Source organism: Medicago sativa, chromosome 3, assembly GCF_051527215.1.
Source record: "Medicago sativa cultivar Bolivia chromosome 3, Bolivia_mono, whole genome shotgun sequence".
Taxonomy (NCBI): domain Eukaryota; kingdom Viridiplantae; phylum Streptophyta; class Magnoliopsida; order Fabales; family Fabaceae; genus Medicago; species Medicago sativa.
Window position 1 is genome coordinate 9,444,723 of NC_140751.1, and position 27,435 is coordinate 9,472,157.

At 37.7% G+C, this 27,435-nt stretch overlaps 1 long non-coding RNA gene across 1 annotated transcript; it reads left to right on the top strand.

Annotated features, from left to right (window-relative positions):
- Positions 1 to 1,612: 1,612 nt before the first annotated feature.
- Positions 1,613 to 3,519, top strand: LOC146935521 (uncharacterized). The gene is made up of 2 exons (XR_015030266.1): positions 1,613 to 1,936; positions 3,206 to 3,519. It is a non-coding gene; the product is annotated as an uncharacterized LOC146935521 (long non-coding RNA).
- Positions 3,520 to 27,435: the final 23,916 nt, after the last annotated feature.

Genomic DNA, 27,435 nt, shown 5'->3' on the forward strand with positions numbered 1-27,435 from the left:
AGTTCAGAAGGCTGTTCAGAAGGTTGCTCAGAAGGTTCATTAGAGCAAAACCATAAATCAATGTCCACACCAAGAACATGCAAGAACAGATGTGACATTAACATATCTTATGCATACAATGATTTTGACTTTGGATCAAGTAATCATTAAAGGCATCTATGGTGATTAAAGGATTAATGAACTTTGATAGTTCTTGGTATTTGTGAGTTCTTGAGTGATTAACCAAGACACAAACAAAGTTTAAATCACACCAAGATACAAGAAATCAAAGTACATTTGAATTCATGAACTAATTCTGAAGTTCAGAAAGTTAGTTCAGAATGTTGATCAATGAGTTGATCAGAATGTTCTGATGGAAGTTCAGAAGGTTGTTCATAAGCAAACCCACATTCATCAAGAACGTGAAGAACATGCAAGCACACTTGACATAAATAAAAGGTCCAGAAAAGTACATCTGCATGGATCTATCAACAATGAAGACATGGACAAGAAACTATGTCAAAAAGGTTTTTAATGTTCATCTAAGACTATGAACATTAAAGTACTAGGATTATTCCAATGAGAATATTATCCTAGATGTTGCATTCATTGCACTTCAGTCGTGTCTCTACTATTAGGATTGATTACATCAAAAGTAGTCTTACAAATCATCCTAAAGTAAGAGCAAATGAAACATTCTGATGGTCAGAATGTTCACTTCTGCACATGCTTCCATCCATGAACAATGTAGTTGGTGGAAAGAAGAAAAAGGTAGCAAAATGAGATCTTGCATCAGAGATAACATATTCTCTGAACTGAATCGAGCTAATTTCCTGGAAGCATGGGCCTGAAGTTGCAGACCCACTATCCTCTCTTTCCTGCACAATACCCTAGGCAGATTTGAATCAAGCTTTATCCTACTTTTCCAGCAACTTTTGATGCATATGGAGAAGCTACTTTTTGGAGGATAAAACTCAAACAAATCTCACATCACGTGTAATACCATTAATTATTTATTTTATCGAGTTTAGTGTCTTTTGTTAATTTATTTGAATAATTGTGATGTGTTAAATGTGCTCATATGTGACTAATTGTCTCTGTGTGTATTTTTGGTTGGGATTATTAGAATTCGGTGTTAGATAATTAGACATTTTACTAAGTTGAGTGAGTAGTAATATTTCTAATTGGTTGTGAACCGGTAAGTGACCGTTGTTATTATTATTATTTTACAGTTAAGTGAGTAACCCTATTGTGTGTGGACTATATTATAATAGAATAAAGAAATAGAAGAATAGGAAAAAAGAAAGAAAAGAAAAACGTGAGTGCAGATTTTGTTGTCTCAAGAGGCCACTTTGTTCCTTAAATTGTGGAAATAAGAAATGTGACTAAATTCATGGTGGGGTAGTTTTACTTTAGTGATGAAGTGTATCTCCTTAATTTGTGAATTGTGTTGCCACGTTATATTATTGGGGTAGGATTAGTGGAACAATAAAATATGAAGAGCTAGTTGGAGAAAACAAGTATGCTTCCACTTTGATTACCAACGTATAGATAGTTCACACACCACTATCTCTCAAATTTCCTATGTCTCTAAACACATATATAATACTCCTTATTTAGTGCGTATCTAATGCCTCTTCATCCTATTTATGTTGGTGCATGTACCTCACGTTTTCTTCCATGGCCTCGTATTTCAATCTCTAACACTTTTCTCCTTAATTATATGACCCTCTCTTGATATATCCTACACCAACCTCTTGATTTACCTTACGGCTTTAAACAAATCCAGGGCCATTCATTTCAATCATACATATTCCTTTAACGGTCACTCATCAAATAGTTTTCAAGTCTAGTTGCTTCTTTCCATTTTTCGTGTGATGTAAAGCTTTGAACTCTTTCTCTTGCAAGTCGTCGATGAGGTTGTTTGAGTTTTGCTAGGAAGTAACGAGCACATAAGGTAAGGGTGAGACTATCTTTCACTAATATTAATTATGTAGATCATTAGATTGCAATTAACATGTTGTAGGATTAGTTTGTGAGAATTTGAGAATTAGAGGTATAGAATAAGTTTTGAAGGGTAAGATGTTTAACTAGTATGACACTGTTATAAAATATGAAATTATACATTGAAAATTTTGGTACAAAAGTTAGGTAGAAGATTACAGTACATGATGCTAAAATAACCGAATAATGTAATTAAGAAATATGCAGACTTCATTTTTAGGGAACATAAGTTAGTTTTATGGTTATTTTATTAGTCAGAAGGTTTTTTAGAAGTAAAAGAGGATTGAACTACTAAGAGTTGTTGGATAGGGATTTTGTTTAATTTTATATAAGATCAATTTAGGAATTGAACTTAGCTTTATTATATGTGTATACGTGATCCAAATAGTGTCATATTCATTACAGTTCAACCTTGGGTTCTATACTTAAAAAGGGATATTAAAAAGACAACTAGAGACGAGAGAGTGTAGGTAGGTACTACTAGATATTTTATTAGAGTTAAAATAATACTTATTAGTGTTATGATGAATAATTTAATGATGATCAATGATGAATCATTTGATGGTGTATATTGATGAGTAAATTTATTTGACGATGCTGATAATTTATTAATTGATGAGTTATTTAACAAAGTATAATTTATGAATTATTTGACTAAGTGTAATTTGTGAATTATTTAAAGATGTGCATTATTGAGTCCATGCATACTCATTTAAAGAAGAGGGCTTATGCCCTGGAGCCTTGTGCTCAAAAGTGAAGAGGGCTCATGCCCTGGAGCCTATTTATGCTCAATAGCGAAGAGGGCTTATGCCCTGGATTGGTACCACATGCATTTGCATATCAAGATGATTTAAGATGATTTTAAGAAGTTGAAGTTGCATAGTCGAGTCGAGTTGTTAAGAGGTTAAGATGTCAAGTTGTTAAGATTAATTTATAAGTTGAATATGAAATTGATGTTGATGATTGATTATGAAGCTGTCCATGAATTTGATTATGAAGTTGTTATGATAATGCTATGTTTGATAATGCTATGATGTTTATGTCTATGATTAAGATGATTAATGATGCTAGTTAATGAAGTTTAAGATGTTAGATATAATTATTGAATTATATGATGTCCACGTTGTTAAGTGTAGTTTATGATTTATATGCTTAAATATTATTGTTTGAGAAATCTCACCCCTTCTGCTGGAAATGTTGCCCTTCGTATGGGTAACTGCAGGTACTGATGGCTTGTAGGTTGGTTGGCTCAAGTGTCTAGGTGCTCTGATACGTAACGGGATGGGGATTGCTTTTACTTCTATTCCTTACGTGTCTTTTATGAACTTTTTATGAATAAGTAGTGAACTTAAATTTATGAGATTTTCTAATAAGGCCTGCGTGCCAAGACTTTTATCATGTTGAACAATTTTCCGCTGCGTAGTTTCAGATTTTATGATGTTAAACTTGAAGGATAATTATTATTATCTATTTTATGATTTTCAAGAAGTATGTGACATTCCGTTTATGATTTAAATACTCTGATTTTATATGAAATTTTTAAGTTGGGAAAACGGGGTGTTACATCACGTGCTGGGCAAGCCCAGAAATTCATCCAACATTCATCAATGATGAACCCAGATGAAGAACATCATGAATATCCAACATTCTGATGAAGAACACATCAACATTCTGATGTTCATCCTGGGAACGCAACAACATTCTGATGGTCAGAATGTTCACCCAGATTTTCAAATAAAAGCTTGTGGGGCCCAGGACACGTGGCATAACACCATTGGACACCTTACAACGGCTATTTGAGCCCAAAGACTCTATAAATACAGATCTAAGGCTCAGCAAAACTTGCACCATTGCAAAGCATACAAGAAAACATCTTAAATATGTTTGAAGCTTTAGCATTCGAATTGGTCATCACTGAGGCCCTTTCTACCTTCTTTGTAGTGTAAACCAATTCTTTCTTATCTTTTTAAAGATAAGTTCTCCTTCCATTCTTCTCTGAATTGATCATCACTGAAGGCTCTTTCTACCTTCTTTGTAGTGTAAATCAATTCTCTTTGTTATCTCTTTTAAAGATAACTTCTTCTTCTCCTTCTTCTGTTTTTTTCCCAAACATTCAAATTCCAAACATCTTGTAAAGTCTCAACTAGCTTTAGGGGTACTAAAGTGTTAGTTTGAGCTGAAGGTGCAAAAGTCTAAGTGGGTAACTTAGCCAGAAGAAAAGAAAGTCTCATCTAGCTTTAGGGGTACTAAAGTGTTAGTTTGAGCAAAAGGTGCAAAAGTCTAAGTGGGTAACTTAGCAAGAAGGTGCAAGCCTGCTGAGGCTTAGAAAATACAGTTGATGTAATTGTTCAGGTGAACAAGATTGTAAAGTGCAGGATTTGAGAGGTTATCTCAAGCATCATAGTGGAAACTCTCACAAGACTGTGAGGAGTGGACTAACCCACATTGGGGGAACCACTATAAATTTCTGTGTGTTCTTTCTCTTCCTTTTACTCTTTTAAATTCAGTTTACACTATACATACACAACACAGTTACTTGATTAAACCAGTTTCTGCATAATCTGCACAAGAACGTCAGAACGTTCTGAAGTCAAAAGGTTAACTTAACTATTCCAAGTAAACCACTTGAGTATTAATTTTAAAGTTGCAGGTTAATTTTTAAAGGGTCACAATTCAAACCCCCCTTTCTTGTGACTATTTTATCCACTTCAAGGAGCCCTCATCAAATGAATGAAGCCTTTCTTATGAAAATGTGGGGAACATGATCAATAGTCCAGATGATCTTTGGTGCAATGTTCTTTATAGTAAGTATGGTAGAGATAAAGATCTTCGGGTTTCTATCAGCATGCAACCTTATGACTCGCCTTTGTGGAAGGCCTTAGCTGGTATTTGGGACAAGTTCCAGAACCATGTCGTTTGGAAATTAGGAGATGGTATGCATATAAATTTTTGGTTGGATAAATGGATGCCTAGTGGCCATTCTCTCATGAACCTGTCTACTCAACAAACAATTGACATTACCCTTGCAGTTAAAGATGCTCTGACAGATGTAGAAGATTGGGATATCAATTTTCTTTCCACTAACCTTCCGCACAACGTGATGAATCAAGTGGTGGCCATTCCAACACCAAAGGTGTTTTATCTTGGTTTTTCGGGTGTCAAACATTGATTACGTTTGAACCTTTTCAACCGGTGATATCTTATTTTTTCTTGGGAAGGGAAAAAATAAGCAAAACCCTTGAGAATCGAGGTCCGGGAGTTGTTTTCGCTACGGGAAGGTGTTAGGCACCCATAACGACTATAGTATCCTATAGGAACCGTCTTTAATTTCTACGCGTGCGCTTTATTTTTAAATGCTATTTGAAAGTGATATTTACACCTAAGGTTTACTAAATGAAGAATTGGAGGGAGAAGAATGTTTTTGGATTTTTATTTTAGTTGAATTGAAGGAATTTTGTTCCTTGCCTACGTACCCGTTTAAGGGATCAAATCCACCGTAGTTCCCTCTCAAAAAACTGTTTTTGTTTTTGTTGGTTGATTTTAAGTTTGAAAATGGGATTTTGAAGAATGGAAAGAGGCCTCAAGGGCATGAGATTTATGAAATTGTGAGGTTGGATTAGTGATTTGCAAAAGAAGTCAAATATGATTATTTTTCATTGAAATTTGATTAAGAAAACGAAAAAGAAAATACAATGAGATGTTGGATCCCAAGGTTTATTTGGAAAATGGTTTGAATGAAGTTTGTTCATATTTTTTTGGAAAAATGATTTTTTCTAAGTATAAAGCCTAAACATTCATCTAAACATATAATCCTAAACATACATCTAAACATGCATATTCTAACTATATAGTGAGGTGTGTGTGTGTGTCGGTGCTTGTGTCGGTGTACATCATTAGAGTCCATTGTCCTTTACATCATACCCTAGATATATTCTATGGCCTCTTTGCCAAGAAAATGAAAGTAAAAATATTACAAAACTCCTAAGTGTTTACATTCTAACTTTGGCACAAATTAAATTGCAAGAAAGAAATAGAGATGAATATGGGATGAAATGGAGATGCTTATGAAATGATGAAACATGAAATGAAAAGGTTAGTAGCATAAGGCAATATCAAAAGAAATAAAGCAAGAAAGACACTATAACATGAAGGATGGAAAGCAAACCAAAATAAAGGCAAAATGAGTGCAAACATGGCTAAAATTTGTTCATAGAATGCAAGAACCATATGACTTATAATTCTCACATTCCAATACATTTTAAAGGTTTAGAACCAAATCTTGGAATGGGAATTAAGGCAACATGATTTACTTGGCATTTTAAAACAAACTTTAAGCATATTTGCATTATTTAACTACACAACTAACTTGTAAACTAAGTAACCTATCAAGATTCATACTCATGCATTAATATCAAACACAAACAGTGGCTAAAACTCCCTCAAATCAAGTGGCATAGGTCACCAAAATTCATCAAGCAATTCAGATTAAAATTAAGCAAGTTTCCATTCATTTTTTAGCACAAAATATCACAAAAATAGTAAGAGGACCACCACATTATTTTTTACCAATTTTATTATGTAAAATTAACACTAAAAGGTCACAAAATTATCAAGAAACACTCATGAATTTTCTAGGAATTTTTAAAGGATTTTTGGACTAAAAAGTGCAAGAAAATTACTAATTCTAACAAAAATAAGGAAAAAGAAAAAAATGCTTCAAGTGCTTTTCTCAAGTTTTAGCACAAAATAATGTCACCAAAATGTTAAGAAAAAGATTGAGAACACATTAGAAAAATTTTAGGATTTTTTATGAAAAGATTGAGCAAGCAGGGGTGCAAGTATCACAAAGCAGTGTTAGAAATAGCAAGAAAAATGCAAAAACGAAAAAGAAGCAGGCCAAAAGCCCAGGCCCTAAACAAATAAGGAAACTGGACGGGTCAATCCATGGGTCGAACCGGTTCAGTGGCCTATATAAGGTCATGAACCGGTTTTTTCCTCATTTCTACTCCCTCTTTCTCTCTCTAACATTGCAAAGCTCTCTTCTCTCTCTCTAAAACCTCTGCAACCTAACCCTGGCCGGAAACTGGGAAGGACGGCGGAGGAACGGCGGAGGAAGATGAACATTCATCTTCTCCGACGATCTGAAAGAAAATTTTACATGAAAACGTCCGTCTTCCTTCCCTCTTTACGAATCCAAGGTTATTTTTGTGAAAACATGGAGAAAACGAAGTAGATCGGACTTTTATCCTTCGTTTTTAGGGTTTCGAACTTTTTTCTCAAAATTCTTGGAATTAAACCCTGATCTAATTCGTTTCCTTCGCTGATTACGAATCTGAACTTTGTTTCGTGAAACAAACGGTGAATCCCTGAGATTTTGTGCCCTAGGGTTTCGTTTCAAAAAAAATTTTGGAATCTTTTCGAAATCCTCTTTGATTCACCGTTTATTTTCGCAATTAAACCTTCGATGATGATTATATGAAGAAACGAGGAGGTTTTATGGACTTACTTGAGCTTGATTGGAGATTTGAACTGGATTCTTCGGAGAAACTTGGACTCTGAATCTTCTTTTGATGTTTTGTGGTAAGTTTTACTCCGAAACTGAAAATAAATCAGTTCTTCCTCTTCTTCCTCTTCGCTGGTTCAGATTCCCTTTGATCCTTCTTCTTCTCTTCCCAATCTCTCTGTGATCGCGTGGTTCGTCACTTCGGTGGCGGATTCATGCTTGAATTGCAGAGATTCGAAGTTCAATGATGATGATTCTCGTAAGAATCACTGAGAACTCTTCGAAACAAACACTTCAATTCCAATTGTTTTTGCTGTCAAATCCTGGATTTTGGTTTTCTGTGATGAAGCTCTATGAATTTGTGATGAATTGGTTCGAATTTTGTGAAAAATTGTTGTGATTTGGTGTTTGTTACGGTGGTTCAATTCAGTTACGGTGGTGACTGTGGTGGCCGTAATAGTTTGTTACGACGGAGAGAGTTGGAAGAGAGAGAGAGAAAGGTGATTATGTTGTTGATGATGTGTAATCTGATGAATGGTATCTGCTGTGCAATGATGAGTTGGCCCTTATTTATAGGTGCCAAGTGTAATGATTGGACCAATAGGAATAGGACACCTGGATTTGGACCTGAAATGATTCGGCCTTGGCTTATTTTGGACCTGGGGACCTTCCTGCAAATTTTGAAAGTTGGAGGACTAATCTTGTAATTTTTTTTTAAAAGGACTGGACTGCAAAAGGACTTAGTTGCAATTGACTAAAAGAATTAAGAAGTTTGACCTAAAAAAAAAATTCGAATAAAAAAAAAAGAACTTAAAAGAAAATAAAGTGACTTAAGGGACTAAAATGCAATTTTAGGAATTTAGGACAGAAATAAAAAAATAAAATGAATTAAAATTGGTAATTGGAAAATAACGTAAAGTGAAATGAATAAAATTGACAAAGTGGACTAAAACGAACCAATGGCTTAAATGAGGTACTTTAAAGTAATCTCTCTCTGCCAAAATTTCGTGTGAAATGACCAAAATGCCCTTGGGGCTAAAAATGACTCAGATGTAATTAAAAAAAATGGATTTTTAACAGAAATTGAATCAAAGACTCATACAAGCAAAATTAAAAGACTCAGAGACAATTTTTAGGATTTAAACAGGGTTTTAACACATGAAAAGGCTAAAATGCCCCTAGGGGCAAAACTGACTCAAAATGACTTCAAATGCAATTTTTAAAATGGATTTTGACGTAGAATGGAACAGAGACTTATTCAAACTACTTGAAAGGACTTAAACAAAATTTTAGAGATTGAAAGGAATTTTGACATAGGAAAAGACTAAAATACCCTTCTGTTGTGAATTTTGCAAACAATATTGAAATAAAATGCAGAGGGAGATGCAATTGATCAGAGACATATCAAATGACTTGAAATGCAAGATAAGATGAATTGAGTTAGTATTTTTAGGTCCAAAATTAGGGTATAACAGCTGCCCCTATTTAAGTTTCTTTGTCCGGAGAGTCAAGAGACGAAGTCTTAGAGTTGACGGGACGAAGATACTTAAATATTAACATTTGCACTGCTTTTGGACATAAAAATACGTTTTCAGATCTTCACAAACATGAATGTTATGCAATACTTTGATTATGAATGCAAGACAAATAACTGGAGTCTATGGAACCTACCATGTCACTGGGGATTCAGATAGACACTGACAGGGTAGACAAACCAGGAATAGAAAATAAGGTACAAGCTGTTCTCTGGGTCGAACTAGCCACTTGACCAAGGAATACAAAACAAAAGATAGGTGCAAGCTGTTCTTGGGATTGAACTTGGCACTTGACCGGAAACATAGACACATGGGCAGATACGAGCTGTTCTTTGGATCGAACTTGCTTGTGGGGTTATCACCACGTCATGTGGGAAGGTGCAAACTGTTCCTTTAGATCGAACTCGCCGTTTGACCGATAACAAAGCATAAGCTGGGTGCAAACTGTTCTTTTTTAGATCGAACTTGTCGTTTGACCGATAACAAAGCACAAGCCGGGTACAAACTGTCCTTCAAATCGAACTTGCCGTTTGTCCGGAAGCATAGGTATATAAGCAGGTACAAGTGGTTCTTTTTTTGGATCGAACCTGGCACTTGACCAGTAACAAGATATAAATTGAGAGTCTGGTTTAACAAGATACCAATTGAGGGTAAACTGTCATTGACCTGATTTGCAAATAGTCATGACCATTTTTTGTTGGCCCAAGAGTAAATTGAGAGTAAATTGACATTGATTTGAATTGAAAGTTGACATTGAAAGAGGGGTTGAGAATTGAGATTGAGCAGAGACATAGACATAGACATTGGATTGAGAGTTGAAATTGACATTGAAATTGGATTGAAAACTAACATTGGCGTTGGATATCGACATTGACATTGACATTGACATTGACATTGGATATTGGAATTGAATTGAAAATTAACATTGACATTGGATATTGGAATTGAATTGAAATTTGACATTGACATTGACATTGACATTGGATATTGACATTGGAGATTGACATTGAAATTGGAATTGAAATTGGAGATTGGAAATTGCTTCGAATTAACATTGAATTGAAATTGAAATTGGAGATTGCTTTGAATTTGACAGTTGAAATTGGATTGAATTTGACATTTGAAATTGAAATTGAAATTGGCATTGAATTTGACAGTTGGCAGTTGGATATGCAACATGTATGTATGGTATAGCAAGATTATTGGATGTATGAGCACATAAAATGCATGATTATGCATGTATGAATGCTTGAAATGCATGATTGGTTGGCAGTTTGACAGAGAAGTTTCACAAAGGCAGACGAAACATTGGAAGATTGGGCACGTAGTGGCTCGTGCTGCAACATATTCACAGGGGGAGAACCTCTTTGGAGAGACCGTCGTTGAGAGACGTGTCAAAACCATGGCTGAGGGCAATAAAACTTGTAAAGGAGGGATCCTCGGAAAGTTCTTGGATACAGGTCGCCGTTGCTAGGCGTGTCAGTGCTGGGTGAACATTGGATGTTCGCATCTGTGGTCAATGCTTTTTCAATATTCTTTTCATTTTTCATTTTCAAACCCCATTTTTGCCTGAACCGCCCTTTCGGGTTTTCGATTCACCGGGGGATAAGATTCTTTTCATTGCCCCATTTTTGCCTGAATTGCCTTCATAGGTTGTCAATCAGCGGGGTGCTCATTTTTTGCCTAAGCCGCCCTTTCGGGTTTTCAACTTAGCGAGCTTTTCATTTTCATTTTTTTTTCAATTTTTCATTTTCATTCTGTTTTTTCATTCTTGCCATTGACCACAGATCATCCCGGGGAGTAACCTGCTTGTAACATGTATTGAAATAGACATTGACATTCATTCATTCATGCATGTTTCATTGAAATGTACCCCGTTGCTCAGGTTTGCTTTCAAAATAGACAGAAAAAGATTTTTTAATTTTCAAAAATGTTTGTTTCAGATATTGACATTATCAAAATAGAAAGAAAATATTTTGTATAAGGCATTGAAAGTAGAAAGAAAATAGAATTTCAAACAATAGCACAGGCTCAAATTGATGTAGAAGAGTGAAAGTCAGCCAAAGGCATGACTTCACGGATTTACAAAGCTTGGAAAATGGTAATTTTATTGGTTGGTGGTACATTGAACACGATGACCGCTACATTTCATAGAAATTTTGAATTCACAAGTACAGAAGCCTCTGATGAAGACGATCATTGACAGTTGCAGATGCCCCAAGGGGTGATGGTGATTTGCTAGATATAGTTACTTGTCTTTTATTGTCAACCTCATTTTTGCATGAACCGCCCTTTCGGGTTTTCGGCTCATCGAGGCGCTCATTCTTGCCTGAGTTGCGTACAATCTCAGCGAGCTTTTTCATATTCGTTTTTTTGTCCCTAACTTTTGCCTGGATCGCCCTTTCGGGTTTTCGATCCACCGGGAAGCGCATTTTTGCCTAGGCCGCCCTTTCGGGTTTTCGACCTACCACGCTGTTCTTTTCTTTTTAGACAAAGTATTTCTTGACTATATCGGCATTAACAGGATTTGGAAGTTCAACACCATCCATGTGTGTAAGAATCAAAGCACCACCAGAGAAAGCCTTCTTGACAACATAAGGACCTTCGTAGTTAGGTGTCCACTTGCCCCTTGGGCCGGGTTGCTGACTTATCCTTCTTTTTAGTACAAGTTCGCCTTCCTTGAATTCTCGAGGTCGGACTTTCTTGTCAAAAGCATTCTTCATGTGCACTTGATACAACTGTCCATAAGTCATAGCATCCATACGTTTCTCTTCAATCAGATTCAACTAGTCATACCGACTTTGACACCATTCAGCCTCAGTTAACTTTGCTTCCATGATCACTCGAAGAGATGGAATCTCCACTTCCAAAGGGAGAACTGCTTCCATACCATATACCAAAGAGAAAGGGGTTGCCCCGGTTGAACTGCGCACTGTAGTACGGTAACCATGCAAGGCAAAAGGTAGCATCTCATGCCAGTCTTTGTAAGTAGTGACCATCTTCTGAACAATCTTTTTGATGTTCTTGTTAGCGGCCTCAACTGCACCATTCATCTGAGGTCTATAAGGAGAAGAGTTGTGATGTTCAATTTTGAATTCTTCACATAAAGCTTGCATCATGCTATTGTTCAGATTGGAACCATTGTCAGTGATGATTTTGTTGGGAACACCATATCGACAGATGATGTTATTCTTGATAAACTTGACAACCACTTGCTTGGTCACATTTGCATAGGAAGCAGCCTCAACCCACTTGGTGAAATAATCAATTGCCACTAGAATGAAACGGTGTCCATTGGAAGCCTTTGGTTCAATTCTTCCGATCATGTCAATGCCCCACATAGAGAAAGGCCATGGGGAAGAGATAACATTGAGAGCGTGGGGAGGCGCATGAATCTTGTCAGCATAAATTTGACACTTGTGGCATCTTTTAGCATGTTTGTGGCAATCACGCTCCATAGTTATCCAGTAATAGCCGGCTCTTAACAATTTTCTTGACATAGTGTGGCCCGAAGCATGGGTCCCAAAGGTACTGTCATGTACGTCATGCATCAATTTCTTAGCTTCTTGTTCATCAACACATCTCAATAAGACCATATCATAGTTCCTCTTGTAATGGATTTCTCCGTCCAGAAAGAATCTGCTAGCCCATCGTCTCAAGGTCTTTTTATCCCTGTTGGAAGCACCAGATGGATATTCACGGTTCTGCAAGAATTGCTTGATGTTGTAATACCAAGGCTTTTTATCATTCACATCTTCATCAGCTTGATCTGGCATATTTTCAATAGTAAACACATGAGCGGGTCTATCAAGACGCTGCACCTTGATCACAGGCACATCATTCCAGTGATTGACACGAAACATGGAAGACAAGGTAGCAAGAGCATCAGCCATCTGATTTTCATCCCGAGGGATGTGGTGCAGCTCAACTTTTGTAAAGTATGTCAACAGACGTCTTGCATAGTCACGGTAAGGGATTAGCTTCTCATGATGAGTCTCCCATTCACCCTTTATCTGATTAATAACAAGTGCAGAATCTCCATAGATGTCAAGGTGCTTAATTCTCAGATCAAGGGCTTCTTCAATGCCCAAGATACATGCTTCATATTCAGCTATATTGTTTGTGCATTCGAAAGTTATTCGAGCGGTGAAAGGAATGTGGTGCCCCTGCGGAGTTACAATGATGGCTCCAATTCCTTTACCGTAAGCATTAACAGCACCATCAAATACCAACCCCCACTTGCTATTGGGGTCCGGCCCTTCATTGATCAGTGGTTCTTCACAGTCTTTCGCTTTCAAATACATAATCTCTTCATCAGGAAAATCAAACTTAATCGGCTGGTAATCATCAAGAGGTTGACAAGCAAGGTGCTCAGCAAGGACACTTCCTTTGATTGCTTTCTGAGCTTTGTACACAATATCATATTCGGACAATAACATTTGCCAACGTGCGATCTTTCCAGTAACAGCAGGCTTCTCAAAGATGTACTTGATTGGATCCATTCGGGATATCAACCAAGTGGTATGATTCACCATATAATGATGCAGGCGTTTGGCAGCCCAAGCTAAAGCACAACAAGTTTTTTCAAGCATTGTGTACCGAGTCTCACAGTCGGTGAACTTCTTGCTCAGATAGTAGATAGCATGCTCTTTCTTACCAGTCTCATCTTGTTGACCGAGAACACAACCCACTGAATCATCTAACACTGATAGATACATAATCAAAGGCCTTCCTTCCACTGGCGGGACAAGGATAGGTGGTTCCAACAGGTACTCTTTAATGCTATCAAAAGCTTCCTGACATTCATCATTCCATACAACAGGCTGATTCTTTCTGAGTAATTTGAAAATTGGTCCACAGGTAGTAGTCATATGAGATATGAATCTTGAAATATAGTTCAGACGTCCGAGGAAACCTCTGACTTGCTTCTCAGTTTGAGGGGCTGGCATCTCTCTGATGGCTCGGACTTTGTCTGGATCAACTTCAATGCCTCTTTGGCTGACAATGAAGCCTAGCAACTTTCCAGATCTTACACCAAATGTGCACTTGTTAGGATTCAATCGCAGCTTGTACTTTCTCAATCTTTCGAACATCTTTTTCAAATACACAACATGCTGCTCTTCATCACTTGACTTCACAATCATATCATCAACATATACTTCAATCTCTTTGTGAATCATATCATGGAACAGGGTAGTCATACCCCTTTGATAGGTAGCACCAGCATTTATCAAGCCAAACGGCATCACTTTATAACAGAACGTTCCCCACGGAGTGATGAAGGACGTCTTTTCTCTATCTTCCGGAGACATTCGTATCTGATTATAACCAGAGAAACCATCCATGAAGGAGAACACTTTGGATTGAGCAGTACTGTCAACAAGCACATCAATATGAGGCAATGGGAAGTTATCTTTTGGACTGGCTTTGTTCAGATCTCTGTAATCAACACACATTCGAACTTTCCGATCTTTCTTCGGTACTGGTACAATGTTGGCAATCCACTCAGGGTATTCAGCTGTCATGAGGAAACCCGCATCAATCTGCTTCTGCACCTCAGCTTTGATCTTAAGAGCCATGTCTGGACGAGACCTTCTCAATTTCTGTTTGACAGGAGGACATTCAGGCCTTGTCGGTATCCGATGCACCACATTCCTTTCAACATCATGGCCTTGAGCACCCTGATGGAATTCACATGTCAGATCCTGTCGGAACCTGGGAGGCAATGGATTAGGCGGAGGCTTGCCTGGCCTGGTGACACAGTGCCCCTTAGCTAGTAGAGTTGGGAGCAGCTCACCATACCGCATTGGTATTGGTGGAAAAGAAGGTTTGGGTCGGGGACCCTGTTGTTGCTGCCGTTGCTGTTGAGCAGGAGGCTGTTGTTGTACTTGCTGAGCGATGGCATTGACGGGCACTGGTGGTTGACCCGGTGGCAGAGGATATTGCTGGTAGAATGGTGGGAAGAAAGGATGTTGAGAGTACTGCATGTAGTGATAGGGCAGAGGTAATTGTGTAGCAGCTGCAGATGGGTTACCAGATACCATCCCTACGTCAGATTCTTTCCTCTTGTGGTGACCATTACCATACTTCTTTGGCGCACTGTTTGAAGATTCTCCTTTCTCAAGGACAATAATACCATCTCGGACAGCCTCCTCTAGGCGAGTTCCCATTGTAACCATATCAGAGAAGTTGTTTGGGGCAGAGACTATCATTCTCTCCTTATATTCCTTCTTCAGAGTCTTCAGGAATGTTTGTGTTAACTCTTCCTCATCAAGTCGAGGAGAAACACGGGCAGCTGCCCCTCTCCATCTCTGAGCGTACTCACGGAAGGTTTCATCTGATTTCTGAGATAGGGCTTTAAGAGAGTCCCTATTTGGCTTCAGACGGGTATTGAACTCATATTGACCTTCAAAAGCAGCAGCGAGTTCCTCAAAAGTATGGATGTTATCTTTGCTCAGACTAGTGTACCAATCTGCTGCATCATCTGTCAAGCTACTCTGGAAGCAATGGATCATCAGTGCATCATTATCTGCGTAATTAGCCATCTTTCGGACATACCGGATGACATGGTTGTGTGGGCAAGAAGTCCCATTGTATTTGTCAAATTCTGGCTCTTTGAATTTCTTAGGAACCTCAAATCGGGATACCAAGCATAGATCGCGAGCTTTAGCAGGAGCACCACTGTTTCCCCGGCTAGCCTTGACCTCACGGAGTTCTCCAGCCAACTCCCTTAACTGTCTCTTCATAGCTTCCATTGCGGGATCTTGTCCACGCGGAGTGTCAACATCAATCACCTGTTGTACTGTGTGTACAATAGGGTCGGTAACATCAGTAGTCACCTGAGGCATAGCAGTAGACACAGGAATCTCAGCAGTAACTGGAACAGAAGTGGCTGGTTGTTCCTGTGCAGCCATCATAGCGGACATAGCGTCATGAGCCTTAGCCAAGTCTTCTTTCATAGCAGCCAATTCGGCACGGAGCTAAGCATTTTCTTCTTCAAAGTTAGCCATCATCCTTCTCTTGTGAAATCTTGTTTGATGAATTCTATCTGGTTGGTAGACTTTACGAACACGAGCCACTTTTCAGACTGCGGCGGACAAAACCAGGAGGCAATGAGCACGAGAGAAGTTTTTTGTGACCAATGAATGCATATGATGCATGAAATGTGTTAATGCATATGCAAAAAGACTCTTTTTATGTGTTATCGAAGGGTTTTTAGACAAATTAGAAACTTGTAAACATTACTAAACAACGATTAACATGAACGGGAAACAAATAACCAACATATAGTTTTACAAGACGATTCCCTTTGAAATGCTAAGCCAAGGGATAGACTTTAAAATGTAAATCAACACAAAATGGAAATAACAACAGGAAATGGAGATCCTCAAGCATAGGAAGTGGAAGCATCATCCTCAGACTCAGACTCATAGCTGCAGTATCGTGCATAGAAGTCACGGGCACCCCTAGCCCTCTTAGAGTCTCTCATAAGCAACCTATCTTTCTCTTCAATCTCTCTCTTAGCCTTAGCTAACTCTTTCTTCAGTGTCAAGACCTCATGAGTCTTCTGCTCATCCTTTCCATCCAAAGTCATGATCAAGTTCTCAGCCTCATAGTATCTAGCTCTCCACTGATGCTTCTCCCGACTCTCCATAGCTAGATGCTCCTGATACATCTCCTGGGTAGGTGGGAGTAGAGGCAAAGGCATGGTAGGAACAGATGCAGACACATATCTCACAGGGGGCTAAGGCATACCAATCTCCTCAGCTTGGTTTATCACCCACTGTGTATAGGCCTCATGAGCAATACCAGACCTCACACCCATATGCTTTACCTCTTTCTTTCGAAGTTTAGACCAAGCTCCTATGAAATCCTCTCTTATGCCTGTGGGAGCATTGGAGTAGTGAAAGAAGTAAGGAGCTGTAGCAAGATTGATTGGCTTATCTTTCATCGAAAAACCAAATTGTCGCAAAGCAAGCTCCGGGTTATAGTTAATTCCACCCCGGGTACCAAGAAGAGGTACATTAAGAAACTTTCCACCACCAAAGATAATTTCCTTAACCCTAGAAGCGGGAGTGAGCCAAACCACTTCATTAGGAGTGAGAGTCATAATCCTCTGTGAAATAGACCAATTCTCCGGATTGGCGTGGAAAGACTCCGGAAGGTGCGAAATAAACCACCTATAGAGGAGAGGCACACAACAAAGAATGTAGCCACGTCCCTTGCCGGAACGATCATGAATAGCATGGTATGTGTCAGCTAGCAAAGTAGGAACCGGATTCTTGGAGTGGAAGATCATAATAGCATTCATGTCCACGAAGCCATCAAGATTCGGAAAGAGAATAAGCCCATAGATGAGAAGTGCAAGAATAGCCTCGAGAGTGTCCTGACAAGTGGTATTGAGGTTGGCTTTCCCAAAAAGATACTCTGAAGTGAACCCTCGGATGTGTGCCTTAGTGACAAGATTCTTGGAGACATCGGTGGTCTTGAGATAGAGATCCTTAGCAATAACCAGTGGAGTAAGAGGAGGCTCAAGTCCTGAGAAAGGTACCCCCTTAGCAATAGACAGACCCATCAAGGAAGAATAAGCCTCTAGAGTAGGCACCAACTGAAAGTCTGGAAAAGTAAAGCACCGATACTTCGGGTCATAGAATTGCACTAGAGTGTGCACAAGCTTCTCATCCACATTAGTATGAAGAATAGGAAGTAAAGCCCCGTAACGACGTCGAAAACCAGTCGGATCCTCAACCTTGAGTGCCAAATCTCTCAAACTAGCCAAATCCACTTCCTTGAACTTGTAGGAATTAGTCCTCTTCATTCCTACAATGTTTACAAATTCAACTTGTCTAAGCCCTTCGATAACAATGCATGGGAAAAGTTTATGCATGTATGCATGTATGCATGAATGCAAAATTATGTTCAAGTTCGGAGAAAACATGGTGGGTTAAAGTTCAAAGTCGAGGAGTCATGGGTGGACACGGTGTCCGATGAAACTAGGGCTTTAGGATATAGTAACCGGGTTCTAAAAAGGTTCCCAAGTTGCAACCTCTCCGACGTATCTCACGGTGTCACGAGACAACACTCGTTCCATGATTATACGTGGAAGGTCTAACTTGAGTGTAGTATCGCGTGACGACTAAAACTCGAGACAACACTCGATTTAGCCTCCGCACTACATCCCAGAAAATGGCCATGGATGGGTTTGGTTATCTACGGTCCATAGCATCATAGAACAATTAGAAGTAAAGTGCCTAAACGCGACAACACGCGCCGACAACATCACCTCCAAAATGCCTCAGCTATGTGGGATTGATCGCATAATCCAAAACACGAGGCAACCCCCGGAATGAATTGTCGATTATATCCCTCCTAAATCCTAAGTTCACTCAGCCCGGGTGCAGGACTTTTGATATTCTCACCCCACACGTTTGCAAGAATTTAAACATTTATTCACATAGGAAAGCAAGTAAAAGAAACAAGTAAAAATACAAGCGCAAGCGTGAATAAAGACTAGGCGTAACTCTCGAATCTCCCCAGTGAAGTCGCCAGCTGTTTTATCTTGGTTTTTCGGGTGTCAAACATTGATTACGTTTGAACCTTTTCAACCGGTGATATCTTATTTTTTCTTGGGAAGGGAAAAAATAAGCAAAACCCTTGAGAATCGAGGTCCAGGAGTTGTTTTCGCTACGGGAAGGTGTTAGGCACCCATAACGACTATAGTATCCTATAGGAACCGTCTTTAATTTCTACGCGTGCGCTTTATTTTTAAATGCTATTTGAAAGTGATATTTACACCTAAGGTTTACTAAATGAAGAATTGGAGGGAGAAGAATGTTTTTGGATTTTTATTTTAGTTGAATTGAAGGAATTTTGTTCCTTGCCTACGTACCCGTTTAAGGGATCAAATCCACCGTAGTTCTCTCTCAAAAAACTGTTTTTGTTTTTGTTGGTTGATTTTAAGTTTGAAAATGGGATTTTGAAGAATGGAAAGAGGCCTCAAGGGCATGAGATTTATGAAATTGTGAGGTTGGATTAGTGATTTGCAAAAGAAGTCAAATATGATTATTTTTCATTGAAATTTGATTAAGAAAACGAAAAAGAAAATACAATGAGATGTTGGATCCCAAGGTTTATTTGGAAAATGGTTTGAATGAAGTTTGTTCATATTTTTTTGGAAAAATGATTTTTTCTAAGTATAAAGCCTAAACATTCATCTAAACATACAATCCTAAACATACATCTAAACATGCATATTCTAACTATATAGTGAGGTGTGTGTGTGTGTCGGTGCTTGTGTCGGTGTACATCATTAGAGTCCATTGTCCTTTACATCATACCCTAGATACATTCTATGGCCTCTTTGCCAAGAAAATGAAAGTAAAAATATTACAAAACTCTTAAGTGTTTACATTCTAACTTTGGCACAAATTAAATTGCAAGAAAGAAATAGAGATGAATATGGGATGAAATGGAGATGCTTATGAAATGATGAAACATGAAATGAAAAGGTTAGTAGCATAAGGCAATATCAAAAGAAATAAAGCAAGAAAGACACTATAACATGAAGGATGGAAAGCAAACCAAAATAAAGGCAAAATGAGTGCAAACATGGCTAAAATTTGTTCATAGAATGCAAGAACCATATGACTTATAATTCTCACATTCCAATACATTTTAAAGGTTTAGAACCAAATCTTGGAATGGGAATTAAGGCAACATGATTTACTTGGCATTTTAAAACAAACTTTAAGCATATTTGCATTATTTAACTACACAACTAACTTGTAAACTAAGTAACCTATCAAGATTCATACTCATGCATTAATATCAAACACAAACAGTGGCTAAAACTCCCTCAAATCAAGTGGCATAGGTCACCAAAATTCATCAAGCAATTCAGATTAAAATTAAGCAAGTTTCCATTCATTTTTTAGCACAAAATATCACAAAAATAGTAAGAGGACCACCACATTATTTTTTACCAATTTTATTATGTAAAATTAACACTAAAAGGTCACAAAATTATCAAGAAACACTCATGAATTTTCTAGGAATTTTTAAAGGATTTTTGGACTAAAAAGTGCAAGAAAATTACTAATTCTAACAAAAATAAGGAAAAAAGAAAAAAATGCTTCAAGTGCTTTTCTCAAGTTTTAGCACAAAATAATGTCACCAAAATGTTAAGAAAAAGATTGAGAACACATTAGAAAAATTTTAGGATTTTTTATGAAAAGATTGAGCAAGCAGGGGTGCAAGTATCACAAAGCAGTGTTAGAAATAGCAAGAAAAATGCAAAAACGAAAAAGAAGCAGGCCAAAAGCCCAGGCCCTAAACAAATAAGGAAACTGGACGGGTCAATCCATGGGTCGAACCGGTTCAGTGGCCTATATAAGGTCATGAACCGGTTTTTTCCTCATTTCTACTCCCTCTTTCTCTCTCTAACATTGCAAAGCTCTCTTCTCTCTCTCTAAAACCTCTGCAACCTAACCCTGGCCGGAAACTGGGAAGGACGGCGGAGGAACGGCGGAGGAAGATGAACATTCATCTTCTCCGACGATCTGAAAGAAAATTTTACATGAAAACGTCCGTCTTCCTTCCCTCTTTACGAATCCAAGGTTATTTTTGTGAAAACATGGAGAAAACGAAGTAGATCGGACTTTTATCCTTCGTTTTTAGGGTTTCGAACTTTTTTCTCAAAATTCTTGGAATTAAACCCTGATCTAATTCGTTTCCTTCGCTGATTACGAATCTGAACTTTGTTTCGTGAAACAAACGGTGAATCCCTGAGATTTTGTGCCCTAGGGTTTCGTTTCAAAAAAAATTTTGGAATCTTTTCGAAATCCTCTTTGATTCACCGTTTATTTTCGCAATTAAACCTTCGATGATGATTATATGAAGAAACGAGGAGGTTTTATGGACTTACTTGAGCTTGATTGGAGATTTGAACTGGATTCTTCGGAGAAACTTGGACTCTGAATCTTCTTTTGATGTTTTGTGGTAAGTTTTACTCCGAAACTGAAAATAAATCAGTTCTTCCTCTTCTTCCTCTTCGCTGGTTCAGATTCCCTTTGATCCTTCTTCTTCTCTTCCCAATCTCTCTGTGATCGCGTGGTTCGTCACTTCGGTGGCGGATTCATGCTTGAATTGCAAAGATTCGAAGTTCAATGATGATGATTCTCGTAAGAATCACTGAGAACTCTTCGAAACAAACACTTCAATTCCAATTGTTTTTTCTGTCAAATCCTGGATTTTGGTTTTCTGTGATGAAGCTCTATGAATTTGTGATGAATTGGTTCGAATTTTGTGAAAAATTGTTGTGATTTGGTGTTTGTTACGGTGGTTCAATTCAGTTACGGTGGTGACTGTGGTGGCCGTAATAGTTTGTTACGACGGAGAGAGTTGGAAGAGAGAGAGAGAAAGGTGATTATGTTGTTGATGATGTGTAATCTGATGAATGGTATCTGCTGTGCAATGATGAGTTGGCCCTTATTTATAGGTGCCAAGTGTAATGATTGGACCAATAGGAATAGGACACCTGGATTTGGACCTGAAATGATTCGGCCTTGGCTTATTTTGGACCTGGGGACCTTCCTGCAAATTTTGAAAGTTGGAGGACTAATCTTGTAATTTTTTTTTAAAAGGACTGGACTGCAAAAGGACTTAGTTGCAATTGACTAAAAGAATTAAGAAGTTTGACCTAAAAAAAAAATTCGAATAAAAAAAAAAGAACTTAAAAGAAAATAAAGTGACTTAAGGGACTAAAATGCAATTTTAGGAATTTAGGACAGAAATAAAAAAATAAAATGAATTAAAATTGGTAATTGGAAAATAACGTAAAGTGAAATGAATAAAATTGACAAAGTGGACTAAAACGAACCAATGGCTTAAATGAGGTACTTTAAAGTAATCTCTCTCTGCCAAAATTTCGTGTGAAATGACCAAAATGCCCTTGGGGCTAAAAATGACTCAGATGTAATTAAAAAAAATGGATTTTTAACAGAAATTGAATCAAAGACTCATACAAGCAAAATTAAAAGACTCAGAGACAATTTTTAGGATTTAAACAGGGTTTTAACACATGAAAAGGCTAAAATGCCCCTAGGGGCAAAACTGACTCAAAATGACTTCAAATGCAATTTTTAAAATGGATTTTGACGTAGAATGGAACAGAGACTTATTCAAACTACTTGAAAGGACTTAAACAAAATTTTAGAGATTGAAAGGAATTTTGACATAGGAAAAGACTAAAATACCCTTCTGTTGTGAATTTTGCAAACAATATTGAAATAAAATGCAGAGGGAGATGCAATTGATCAGAGACATATCAAATGGCTTGAAATGCAAGATAAGATGAATTGAGTTAGTATTTTTAGGTCCAAAATTAGGGTATAACAAAAGGACACAGATGGCCCAGATGCAATAGGGAGGATTGGAACCAATACCCGTCACTTCACTGTACAAAGTGCCTACAACCTCCAACGAAGGCGTAACATTTCCATTGAGGGGAGTTGGAAAAGCATATGGGATTGGAAGGGTCCTCACAGAATTCAAACTTTCATGTGGATTGCGGCCCATCAGCGTCTCCTTACTAATTATCGTAGAAACAGATGGGGGATTGGGGTGTCCCCTACTTGCCCAATTTGTGGAAATGAAGATGAAACGACAATCCATGTGCTAATGGATTGCGTTCAAGCAACCCAAATTTGGATTAGGATTTTAGCATCTAATTGTAACGCCCGTCTTAATTATTTAATTAATTTAGCGAGGTTTTAAATATATTTATAAATATATGCTTATGTGATTTATGATTTAAGTGATTTACATGATTGATATGTGTGAATTATATGACTCATGAAGTTGAGTGATTTATATGATTTATAAATGAATTATGAGGAGTATATGATTTTGTGAAGTTGTTACGTTGGGTGACTTATTTTATTATTAAATAAAATAAGATATGAAAAATAAAATAAAATACTAACAAGTGGGGCTGTGTTGTGAGATGAGTAAGTTTAGTGGTGAGAAGAGTAATACAAGTGTTATAAATAGAGGGTTAGGTTGAGAGAATAAGTTTGAGAACGAACGTGAAACGTTTTTGGAGGAAAAGGGAGAACGAACGTGAAACGTTTTTGGAGGAAAACGGAGAAAAAGTCAGAAAGAGAGAAGAATAAGAGGAGGTTGTCGATTTCTGCAATAACCAGGTAAGGGTGAGACTAACTTTCAATATTATTCAGGGTATAATTCTTTAGAATGAATTTAGCATGATTAGGTTGAGTTTTGGTGAGAATTGGGAATTAGGTTTAAGACCGATTTTGATAATTGAACCATGAAAAGATGTTAGATCGATGCAAAATTAGTGTACAGACCTTAGATATTGCCTAGGATGATGATTAGATGCTATTTGGATGAAAGAATCATGAAAATAGGTGAAAAGTTGTAATTTTTAGGTTTCTGGCCGTACTGACATTCATCGCTCGCAACTGCGAGCAAGAACACTCGCAATTGCGACCTAACAACCAGAGCTCGCCACTGCGAGCAATACAACTCGCAACTGCGAGTGACCTGTAAGCTCGCCATTGCGAGCAAGGACTTTAGGAATCCCAGAATGCACGCTTTACTCGCCGTTGAGACCAAAGTTACTCGCCACTGCGAGTTAGGCTGTTAGTTGCCCAAAATTGTCCCGATGCGATCCTTTCGCACGTGTAGTCATGAGTTGATCTTAGAAGTAAGAAAGAGGGTTGTTTGGGATACTTTCAGAAGTTCCAGGAGTCTGTTTAAGTGACTGAGATTAGTAGTGATGATGTATAAGAATTATTTATGATGCTTTATGATGATAAGTTGTTATGAATCATTTCCTTTAATGTTGATATGTTATTTTAAACACTGCTATATGTTGTAATTGTTGTTGGTTGCTGCTGTTGATTGTTAAAGTCTTGAAGTTGCATGAGCCGGTCTAAGTTGCAAGAATTTAAGAAGTTGTCCATGATTATGGAGTTGTATAAGATGTTCACGTTGTTGTCTAAGTTGTAGGAGAGGTTGAGTCCATTGCATACTCATTAAAGTTGGGGGCTTTAGGCCCGGCGGCCTTGTGCTCATTAAAGTTGGGGGCTTTAGGCCCGGCAGCCTTTGTGCTCAAACTACGTTGGGGGCTTTAGGCCCGGCAGCTTTATGCTCACATGTTGAAGAGCCTAATTACGCTCATATATGTTGTTAAATGGTACCACATGCATTTGCACATCAAGAAGTTTCACGATGGTTTAAGTTGTTAAGTTGTTAAGAGTTGCATTGTCAAGTTGTGTCGCATTGTCAAGTCAAGAGTCGAGTCGATTATGAAGTTGTTTATGATTATGATTATGAAGTCGATGATGAATTTGATTAAGAAGCTGTTATGATGACTATAAGATGATAAATGATGTCTGATGATGATGTTTGATTATGTTTTGATAATGATGGTTGTTATGTTTTGATGATGATGTTTGATGATGATGTTGTTTATGATTGATGATGATAATAATATGATACTAAAAGAATATTGATGCTGATGTCATGATGTCTTAAGTTGTTAAATATATGATGATACTTGGTTATGATTTAAAGATGATTTTGCCTATGAATTAAGAATGATATTTGTTTACGAACTAATGATAATATTTGATGATAATAAATAATTATGATTTGTTAAGATGCTAAGTGATAAATGTTCGATATGTTAATAACGTTAAATGCATTTGATGAATTATATGCTTAATTTATTGACTGTGAAATCTCACCCCTTCTGCTTAAAAATGTTGCCCTTCGTATGGGTAACTTGCAGGTATTAAAGACTAGGAGTGTACGTGAGTGGACTCCTCACTTGTGTCTAGGTGCTCTGATACGTAACGGGCTGGGCTTGCTTTCATATCTATTCCTTACGTGTCTTTTATGAACTTTTTATGAATAAGTATTGAACCAAATTATGAGATTTTCTGATAAGTCCTGCGTGCCAAGAGTTTATTCATGTTGAACTATTTTCCGCTGCATAGTTTCAGATTTTATGATGTTGACATTGAAGGATAATTATTATTATTATCTATTTTATGATTTTCAAAAAGTATGTGACATTCCGTTTATGATTTAAATACTCTGATTTTAAATGAAATTTTCAAGTTGGGAAAACGGGGTGTTACAATTGGTATCAGAGCAGGTCGGTCCGTCCGGCCAAGTAGTTGAGTCGCGTTGTGTCGTTTTACAGTTTTGCACTGTATTTAAGTTATACTTATTGTTGACTTCTATGAAGAGAACCAATACCTGATATGAACTGGTTGGAGTACAACCATGTTCATATTAATTGTTTAGTAAGTCGGTGTACTTTTCTTTCGCCGAAGAAGAAAGTGGAGCAGAGTTTTGTCTACGAAGTAGCTGAAGCAGTTAGAACGCGAAGGAATATTGATGTTTGCGTTGATGGCGTCTTTGTCCATTGAGAAACAAGCAGTGATTGATAGGTTGCAAGTGGTGTGTGATTTCCCTGAAGTTTTTCCTGATGAAATACCTGATGTACCGACGGAGAGAGAAGTTGAATTTTCTATTGATTTTGTTCCAGGAACGAAGCCAGTGTCAATGACACCTTATCGTATGTCAGATTCCGAGTTGGCTGAGTTGAAGAAACAGTTGGAGGAGTTGCTTGATAAGAAGTTTATAAGACCAAGTGTTACACCTTGGGGAGCACCGGTATTGTTGATTAAGAAGAAAGATGGTAGTATGAGGTTGTGCATTGATTATCGACAGCTGAATAAAGTAACCATAAAGAATAGGTATCCACTTCCAAGAATTGATGATTTAATGGATCAGTTAGTGGGTGCACGTGTGTTTAGCAAGATTGACTTGAGGTCGGGTTATCACCAGATTAAAGTAAAAGATGAAGACATGCAGAAGACGGCTTTTAGGACGCGATATGGACATTATGAATACAAGGTGATGCCTTTTGGTGTCAGTAATGCACCAGGTGTGTTTATGGAGTACATGAATCGCATTTTTCATGACTATTTGGATCGTTTCGTGGTTGTAATCATAGATGATATTTTGATATATTCGAAGTCTGAAGAAGAGCATGCTGAACATTTGAAGATCGTCTTGCAAGTACTGAAGAAAAGAAGTTATATGCCAAGTTGTCTAAATGTGAATTTTGGTTGAAAGAGGTAAGTTTTCTTGGCCATGTTATTTCTGGTAGTGGTATTGCAGTGGATCCATCTAAAGTTGATGCAGTTGCACGATGGGAGACTCCAAAGTCAGTTACCGAAGTTAGAAGCTTTTTGGGTTTAGCAGGTTACTACCGAAGATTTATAGAAGGATTTTCTAAGTTAGCACTTTCGTTAACGCCGTTGACGTGTAAAGGTAAAACCTTTGTGTGGGATGTTCATTGTGAGAACAGTTTTAATGAATTAAAGAAGAGGTTGACGACGGCTCCAGTTTTGATTTTGGCGAAACCTGATGAACCTTTTGTGGTGTATTGTGATGCGTCCAAGTTGGGCTAAGGCGGTGTGCTTATGAAAGATGGTAAAGTGGTTGCTTATGCATCAAGACAGTTGAGAATTCATGAACGAAACTATCCTACTCATGATCTTGAATTAGCTGCAGTTGTATTTGTGCTTAAGATTTGGAGACATTACTTGTATGGTCCGAGATTTGAGGTGTTTAGTGATCACAACAGCTTGAAGTATTTGTTTGATCAGAAGGAATTGAATATGAGACAACGAAGGTGGCTCGAATTGTTGAAATATTATGATTTTGGTTTGAATTACCATCCGGGTAAAGCTAATGTTGTTGCAGATGCCTTAAGTAGGAAGACTTTACACATGTCTGCTATGATGGTTAAGGAGTTTGAATTGCTTGAACAGTTTAGAGATTTGAGCTTAGTTTGTGAAATGTCGTCTCAGAGTATTAAGCTAGGAATGCTGAAGATTGATAATGATTTCTTGAAAAGTATTAAAGATGCGCAGAAAGTTGATGTTAAGTTTGTAGACTTGTTGGTTGCTAGTAATCAAACTGAAGATGGTGACTTTAAGGTCGATGATCAAGGTGTGTTGAGGTTTCGAGGTAGGATTTATATTCCAGACAAGGATTAGATAAAGAAGATGATTCTTGAAGAGAGTCACAGGAGTAGCTCGAGTATTCATCCGGGAGCTACAAAGATGTATCATGACTTAAAGAAGTTGACTCTGAAGTTTATTGGTCCGTATCAGATATCGGAAAGAGTTGGAACGGTGGCGTACCAAGTGGGTTTACCACCGCATTTATCAAATTTACACGATGTATTTCATGTGTCGCAACTGAGGAAGTATGTTCCAGACTCGTCCCATGTGATTCAGAGAGATGATGTGCAAGTTAGTGATGAGTCATAGATAGTATTAATTTATTGCCTTATTTAGTTTAGTTTTA